This window comes from Sapajus apella, unplaced genomic scaffold, assembly GCF_009761245.1.
Source record: "Sapajus apella isolate SASKATOON/1434 unplaced genomic scaffold, GSC_monkey_1.0 scaffold14, whole genome shotgun sequence".
Taxonomy (NCBI): domain Eukaryota; kingdom Metazoa; phylum Chordata; class Mammalia; order Primates; family Cebidae; genus Sapajus; species Sapajus apella.
In genome coordinates, this window is record NW_022436954.1 from 17,141,229 (window position 1) to 17,149,441 (window position 8,213).

Sequence of the window (8,213 nt, forward strand, 5' to 3'; positions counted from 1 at the left end):
GAAGTTCGGGGCTCAGTGCTGCAGGCTTAGGGTGAGACGCTGTGCTCCGAGCTGAAGCTCCCGGGGCTCTACAGAGAAGCTCGCCCAGTGTACGGCCCCTGTGGCGTTCGCTAGGGAGCCCGTGGTACAGCGAGACCCCAGGGAGGAAAGCACATTCTGTTTAACTTGTCCGTGCCCTACAAAATGTCTTAGAAGTGATGAAGCAATGACAATGATTTTCTTTCACAGGGAAGAAGAATCTTCTAGATGTGGCCTTGAGGAGGCAGTGGTTACAAGACAGGCTGGGCTGCAGGGTCTGAGTGGGACTGGGCTCATAACCAGGGGACTGAAGGGACACCTGTCCTGGAAGCCATCCCAAAGAAGTGCTTGTGTGTGTTTGGGGGTGCGGTGGTGCATGCCCCCGGTCAAGGCTGCAGGAGGCACACTGGTCCCCTGCACCCTGTTCCCAGCTTGCAACGAACGGGTTCTCACCCCATGCAAACTGACTCACTGCATCACCTGGGAGGAGGTGCCAGAAGGCAGGCGGGGGCCCGCCAACATCCCGGGGTGTCTGCGGACCACCCTCTCCTCCTAGGCCTGGGCCCCAGCCCCACTTTAGCGCAATACATTCCGGAGTGAAGAAGTCCATGGCTGTGCCCCCACTGGGTCCCATTCTCGTACATGTACGAACCAAGGGGAGGTGTTTTCTCCTACAGTCTCTCCCCTAAATCCAAAGAATGTTGGTTCCCATCATTTCAACCTCAATTTTTTTTTCCTTTTCCTTATTTATCTACTCTTTTTATTTTGAGACGGAGTTTTGCTCTTATTACCCTGGCTGGAGAGCAGTGGCTGATCTTGGCTCACTGCAACCTCTGCCTTCTGGGTTCGAGCAATTCTCATGCCTCAGCCTCCCATCTCATGCCTCAGCCTCCCAAGTTGCTGGGATTACCGGCCCCAGCCACCACCCCTGGCTAACATTTTGTGTTTTTAGTAGAGGCGGGGTTTCACCATGTTGGTCAGGCTGGTTTCAAACTCCTAAACTCAGGTGATCCACCTGCCTTAGCCTCCCAAAGTGCTGGGATTACAGGCATGAGCTACCATGCCTGGCCAACCTCAACATTTTCAAAAAGCACTTTTTATTTTTTTGACGCAGAGTCTTGCTCCCAGGCTGGAGTGAAGTTGTGCGATCTCAGCTCACTGCAGCCTCTGCCTGCCACGTTCAAGTGATTCTCCTGCCTCAGCCTCCCAAGTAGCTGGGACAACAGGCATGCGCCACCATGCCCAGCTAATTTTTGTATTTTTAGTATATACAGGGTTTCACCATGTTGGCCAGGCTGGTCTCGAACTCCTGACCTCAAGTGACTCACCCACCTCAGCCTCCCAAAGTGCTGGGATTACAGGTGTGAGCCACTGCGCCAGGCCTAAAAAGCGCTTTTTAAGGGACTTTGGAGTTTTTCCTCAAACAGCTCAACCCTGTAAGCCAGGCTGGTCTCAGCATCCCTACCAGACAACTGTAGTCAGTGCTAGGGTCCAAGTGTCCCCGGCAGACTCCCCCCAGCTTTCCCCTGGAAGTGGGGTGGGGCCAGCAAGGAATTCTGGGGGCGACTCTCAAGGTCCAGGAACCTTCTCGTGCCCAGAGAATAGAGGAGGAGCAGAGGGTTGGAGGGCGCTCAGCCCTGCTGTGTCCTAGACAGGCTGGGCTGACCTGCAGGCTGGTCCCCAGTGTGCAACAGCAGGTCAGGAAGGGAAACCAAGTCAGGGAAGGACCCCCCCAGGTGGGGCTAGTGGTCCGCTCACTGCCCAACGCCCAGCAGGCACTCTCCGCAGCACCCCGCAGCATTCCGCTTCACGTGGCACGGCTTATAGAAGAGACGGTTGTTTGGGAGTCGCAGCCTTGGTCGGTGGGCTTCATAGACAGGACGGTCCCGCAGTCCTCACACCTGTAGCAGTTTTCTTGGACGTTTCTTCCAATGCAGTCAATTTTGAAGGCATCTTTCCTGTTCCGAGGAACGATGAGATTCTCACAGATGCTGCCGACGGGGGCGAATTGCCAGGAAGTTGTCCAGGCAGTGCACCTCGTTCTGCCTGCCCAGGGCAAAGCTCTCAGCCCCGATGCCCAGGGCAAAGCTCCCAGCCCCGATGCACCGGGTGCAGCTCACACACGTGAGGGGAGGAAGGCCTGGCCCTAATGATGTGCTCCTGGACCACCTCGACACCCTTGCCGCACTTCTCCAGCGTGTCCTGGTAGCAGGGTTCGCAGAGCGGTCGCACATCCTTCCAGTGAAGCTCTGCTCAGCCAGCTGGCAGCAGCAGGTAGGGCATGTGAAGCCCTGGGCATGGTACTGCCTCTTCCTGGCCTCCACAGCCAGCTCTTGGGGGGACACAGTCTTATGGCAGAAGATACAGATGTCTGTGGACGCCTCTCTCTCAACAGGCTCTGCTGGGGGCGAACTGCAGCGCTTCCTCCACCGGCCTCAGAGGATCCGGCCCAGGGTAGACTGAAGGTCTCTCTGACGGGCCAGAGGTGGGGTGGGGGCGGGGACGGGCGCAGCTTCTTTAAGTCCGCAATGAGTGAGGCCCCCATTGGAGCAGGAGCATCCGAGGGGGTGGTGAAGCAGGTGAGAGGAGGTCCAGGTCGGGAAGCTCCTCCTAACCTCAGGAGGAGGGGGTTGGACACCCTGGGCTGCCCTCGCCCTGGCGGCTTGGATCCGATGCCCAAGCCCAAGTGTGTATTTTATACTTACAGCATATCTCAATTTAGACACTAAATTTTCATCAGAAATACTTATCTCTGAAGATTTGAATTTTATAAGGTAAATTTATAGTTGAAAAGCAGATTCACATGCCTACATTGTTCCAAAATACTTAAAAATTTTCCAGTAACTAAGTCAAACATCAGTTTTTACATTTAAATGCTAGTAAATTAAATTTAAATAAAATTGTCCAGGCAGTGTGGCTGATGCCTGTAATCTTAGCACTTTGAGAGGCCAAGGCAGTAGGATCAATGGAGTCCAGGAGTTTGAGACCAGCCTGAGCAACATAGAAAGACTCCATCCCTACAAAATGAAAAAATAAAAATTAACCAGGCATGGTCATGTGTGATTTATAATTCCAGCAACTTGGGAGGCTGAGATGGTAGGATCACTTGAGTCCAGGAGTTGGAGGCTGCAGTGAGCAATGAATGCACCACTGCACTCCAACCTGGGTGACACAGTGAGACCCTGATCTCAAAATAATAATAAAAATAAACAAATTTAGTTATTCAGTTACAGTAGCCACTCCTCCTCCCCTCTTCCTCCTCATCTCCCCCCTCCTCCTCTTCCTCTTCCTCCCCTTCCTCCTCCTCCTCCTCCTCTTCTTCTTCCTCTTCTTCTTCCGATACAGGGTCTCACTCTATCGCCCAGGTTGAAGTGCAGTGGCACGATCACAGCTGGCTGCAGCCTCAATCTCCTGGGCTCTGGTGATTCTGCCACCTCAGCCTCATGGGTAGCTGTGACTATAGGCACTCATCACTGTGCTCAGTTAATTTTTTGTATTTTTAGTAGAGACAGGGTTTCGCCATGTTGCCCAGGCTGGTCTCAGACTCCCAGACTCAAGGGATCCACAGGCATCGACCTCCGAAAGCGCTGATATTACAGGAATGGACCACTGTAGCCACATTTCAAGTGCTCATTTGCTACACATGGCTGGTGGCTACTGTATTTGTTGGATGATACATTTCTAGAGTAATGTTAAGACTGAAATTTCCCTGATTCATTTATAAACTTTGTAAACATTATTATAAAAGCCCTTCAAAGGATAAAAATATTACATCCTTACCTTTCTTGGAAATAAATGACAAATAAATATTAGCAAATAAAATCAAGGAATATTTTCAAATAATCATAACCAAATAGAATTTTTTCTTTTTTAAGATGGAGTCTCTGTCTGTCACCCAAGCTAGAGTGCAGTGGCACAATCTCAGCTCACTACAGCCTCTGCCTCTCAGGTTCAAGTGATTCTTTTGTCTCTGCCTCCCAAGTATCTGGGATTACAGGTGCCTGCCACTACACCTGGCTAATTTTTGTATTTTTGGTAAAGACAGGGTTTTGCCATATTGGCCAGGCTGGTTTCGAACTCCTGACCTCAGGTGATCTGCCTGCCTTCGCCTCTCAAAGTGTTGAAATTACAGGCGTCAGCCACTTTACCTGGCCAAATAGAATGTATTTAAGGAATGGACAAATGATCCTTCCTGGGTTTTCCTATTGGGATGAGATATCCCATTTACAATCAGCATAAAAAATAAAATACATATAATTAAGCTTAACAAAAATGTACAAGATATTTATAAAGAAATGCTAAAGGGTATAAAAGAAGATGAAAAATGGACAGGCACGTTCCAAGATCCTGGGAGGAAAAGACTAAATATTGGTAAAGAGGTGAAATCGTCTAATGTTAACCCATAAGTTTAAAGTAAGTCAAATCAAAATGCTAAAGAAAATGTTTGTTGGTGGGTGGGTGGATCTAGTTAAACTAATCCTAATGTTTATCTAGAAGAATAAATAAATGAAGAATAACCAAGAAAATAACAAAGAAAGAATAACTTGTGGCCGGCACGGTGGCTCATGCCTATAATTACAGCACTTTGGGAGGCCCAGATGGGAGGATCAACAGGTCAAGAGATGGAGACCACTGGGCCAGGCACATCTGTAATCCCAGCACTTTGGGAGGCCAAAGCCAGCAGATCATGAGGTCAAGAGTTCAAGACCAGCCTGGCCAATGTGGTGAAACCCTGTCTCTACTGAAAATACACAAATTAGCCATGTGTGGTGGCACGAGCCTGTAGTCCCAGCTACTTGGGAGGCTGAGGCAGGAGAATCACTTGAACTCGGGAGGTGGAGGTTGCAGTGAGCCGAGATCACGCCACTGCACTCCAGCCTGGTGACAGAGCGAGACTCTGTCTCAAAAAAAAAAAAAAAAAAAAGATGGAGACCATCCAGGGCAACATGGTGAAATCCCATCTCTACTAAAAATACAAAAATTAGCTGGGCAGGGTAGCATGCGCCTGTAGTCCAAGCTCCTTGGGAGGTTGAGGTGGGAGAATCGCTTGAACCCGGGAAGTGGAGGTTTCAGTGAGCCAAGATTGCCCCACTGCACTCCAGCCTGGAGACAGAGCAAGACAACGTCTCAAAAAAATAAAAAGAAAAAGAAAGAATAATTTGTGCTACCTAGATATGAAGCGGTAGTGATTAAAAACATTGTGGTACTGGGGCAAGAAAAGACAGATCCATGGAGCTAGACCCATGAATATAGGATAATTTGCTAAATAATGAAGATGGCATTTCAACTTGATGGGGAAAATATTGATTATTTAATAAAAGTTATCCATACATCGGATATCTTTTGGAAAAAATGTGAAGTTATCTCACACTATACTCCCAAATAAATTCCAGATAGTTTAAGGATTTGGAAATAAAACAAAGAAACAAAATCTTGAAAGTTCTAGGAGATACTAGTGGAGTACGTTTTAAAAGAATTTGGCTGGGCGGGGTGGCTTTCACCTGTAATCCCAGCACTTTGGGAGGCTGAGGCAGGCGGATCACGAAGTCAAGAGATTGAGACCATCCTGGCCAACATGGTGAAACCCCGTCTTTACTAAAAATACAAAAATTAGCTGGGTGTGGTGGTGTGTGCCTATAGTCCCAGCTACCCAGGAGGCTGAGGCAAGAGAATTGATTGAACCTGGGAGGCGGAGATTGCAGTGAGCCGAAATCGTGCCACTGCACTCCGTCCGGCCTGGGCGACAGAGCGAAACTCTGTCTCAAAAAAGGGAAAAAAAAAAAGAATTTGGGATAGGGAGGTCTTTTGGTAGTGTGGCGCTAAGCCGCAAGTCATAGAGGAAGTGATTGGCGGGTTTGATTATTTCAGCACACACTACTGGTTACCAGTGAGATGCAAGTAAAAATCTTCTGGGTCCTTCTGGGAAAGAATTTCCTCCCCATTGAAAGAAAATAGATCTGTGAGACGGCAAAAAAAATTCCTTGTCCTTATTTTCTTCTTTTTTCACACTAGTTCTTCCTAATCAGAGGATGAGGAGGTCATATTCAAAGGTGTGGCAGGCACTTTGTCTCACTGAGGGCAGGCGTTGTCAACACAGTGAATGGCAAATCTGAAGGTCATACAGAGACTGATGACATCTCTAAACCACCAGGCCAATCCTGTGACCGCCTACCTCTGAATTTCAGGTTAATTAAACAGTTAATATTGTATGGTTTAAGGCCATTACTTGGCTTTTTGTTGTCTCAGGCTGATACAAATACATAAAAATACACTTTGGGAGGCCAAGGTGGGTGGATCACTTAAAGTCAGGAGTTTGAGACCAGCCTGGCCAACATGATGAAACCCCCTCTCAACTAAAAATACAAAAATTAGCTGGGCGTGGTGGTGCACATCTGTAGTCCCAACTACTCAGGGTCAGGCAGGAGAATAGCTTGAACCCAGGAGGTGGATCCTGCAGTTAGCCGAGATTGTGCCACTGCACTCCAGCCTGGGTGACAGAATGAGACCCCATCTCAAAAGAAAACCCACCAAATATATAAACATAAAAACTTTCTATGGCAAAAGATACAATGAACTAAGTAAGAAAAAATAATTTCAACATAAATATCAAGGTTAATAGCCTTGCTATATAAAGGACCTTTAATCGACAAGAAAAGGAGAATGCTTTTATAAAATTAAATAGGCAAAACACATGAATAGATAATTCATAAACTAAGTTGGACAAATAAAGATATAAAAGCATGCTTCAACCTCACTGATAATCAGATTTACAAATTGAAGCCAAAATGAAATATCATTTTCAGCCATCTTACTGGCAAAGATAAAAAAGAGTGATAATGGCCAATGTTGGAGATGGTGTGGAGAGTCAGTTTATCTCATACATATTGGTGAAATGCAAATCGGTGCAATTTTCTAGAGGACTACTTGTTAATGTGATCAAATTTTAAAAGATGTATCTTTTTTTCTCAGCAATTTTCCTTCTAGGAATTTTTTTTCTAAACGAGTAATCAGATATGTGACCAAGATGCATACACAATGATGCTTAGTACCGTATTCCTTATAATAGTGAAAAATTGAAAAAATAATAATTCCTCATAATAGTGAAAAATTAGAGTATGTTTCCAACAAGAGGTGATTGGTTAAAGAAATTGTGGCCCATTTTTTCAATGGAACAGAATTCAATGTAGCCATCAAGAGGATGATGCATTGTATGTATCGATCTGGGAAGATTCTCATGATCTTGTGTTAAGAAGGAAAAAGCAGTTTACCAAACACTACCTAACAATGTGTTAGGATCCTGTCTACATAAATGTATGTTTATACATTCATAAAAACTTGAAGGATTTAGAAAACTAATAGTGATTATCTTTAGGAAGTGGGATTATGAGGGACTCTATTTCTCTGTATTGGTTAAATATTTTATTTCTCAGAAAAACAAAGTCTGACATTCCAACCCGGGTCTGAGAGCTGGCTGCAGTCTGGCTGGCCACTTGGGGTGGCTACACAAAGCCAAGCACACCTCTTAGTTGGGGCCTTAGAGCCCATTTTCCATGAAGAAATAAAGAAACAAGGTTACAAAAATGATGGTATATTTTTAATGTTTATATTGAACAAATTAATGCTTTTAACACCAAAAAACACAGTGCCACGAAAATGTTCTGTTCACAAGATAATTACGGGATTTATTAAAATATGAATTCATGGTGCACTACAGGCGGTGTGCCGCAGAGCCAAGGGGCTGTGCCAACCTCTTCCCGTCCCGCCACAGGGCCCCCGAAGCTGGGGAGGGCAGGCCGAGGAGGAAACTCCGGTGCAGCTGGCAGCAGCCAAACGGCGGGTGGGGGAGGGGAGTTGCTGTCCCTGAGGATCCCTGGGGAGTCCAGTTTCCAGGGTTTGGTACCCAGTCCTTCTGAGCCCACTGCCCCCGCCCCACGACATACCCTGATATCTTTCCAACAAGTTCCCTCCTTTACTAATTCCACTTGACATGGATTTCTACCACGGCAAGCAAAAGGACTTTGCCTGAAAGAACCTGCGGTCATCTCAGATTCTTTTTTTTTTTTCTTTTTTGGAGACGAAGTCTTGCTCTGTCACCCAGGCTGGAGTGCAGTGGTGCAATCTTGGCTCACTGCAACTTCCACTTCCTGAGTTCAAGCAATTCTCCTGCCTCCCCGTCCCAGGTTGCTGGGACTACA

The 8,213-nt window shown here is 46.8% G+C and overlaps 1 pseudogene; it reads right to left on the minus strand.

Annotated features, from left to right (window-relative positions):
* Window positions 1-1,772: 1,772 nt before the first annotated feature.
* LOC116555207 lies at window positions 1,773-7,956 on the minus strand (annotated as a pseudogene).
* Between the last annotated feature and the right edge of the window lie 257 nt (window positions 7,957-8,213).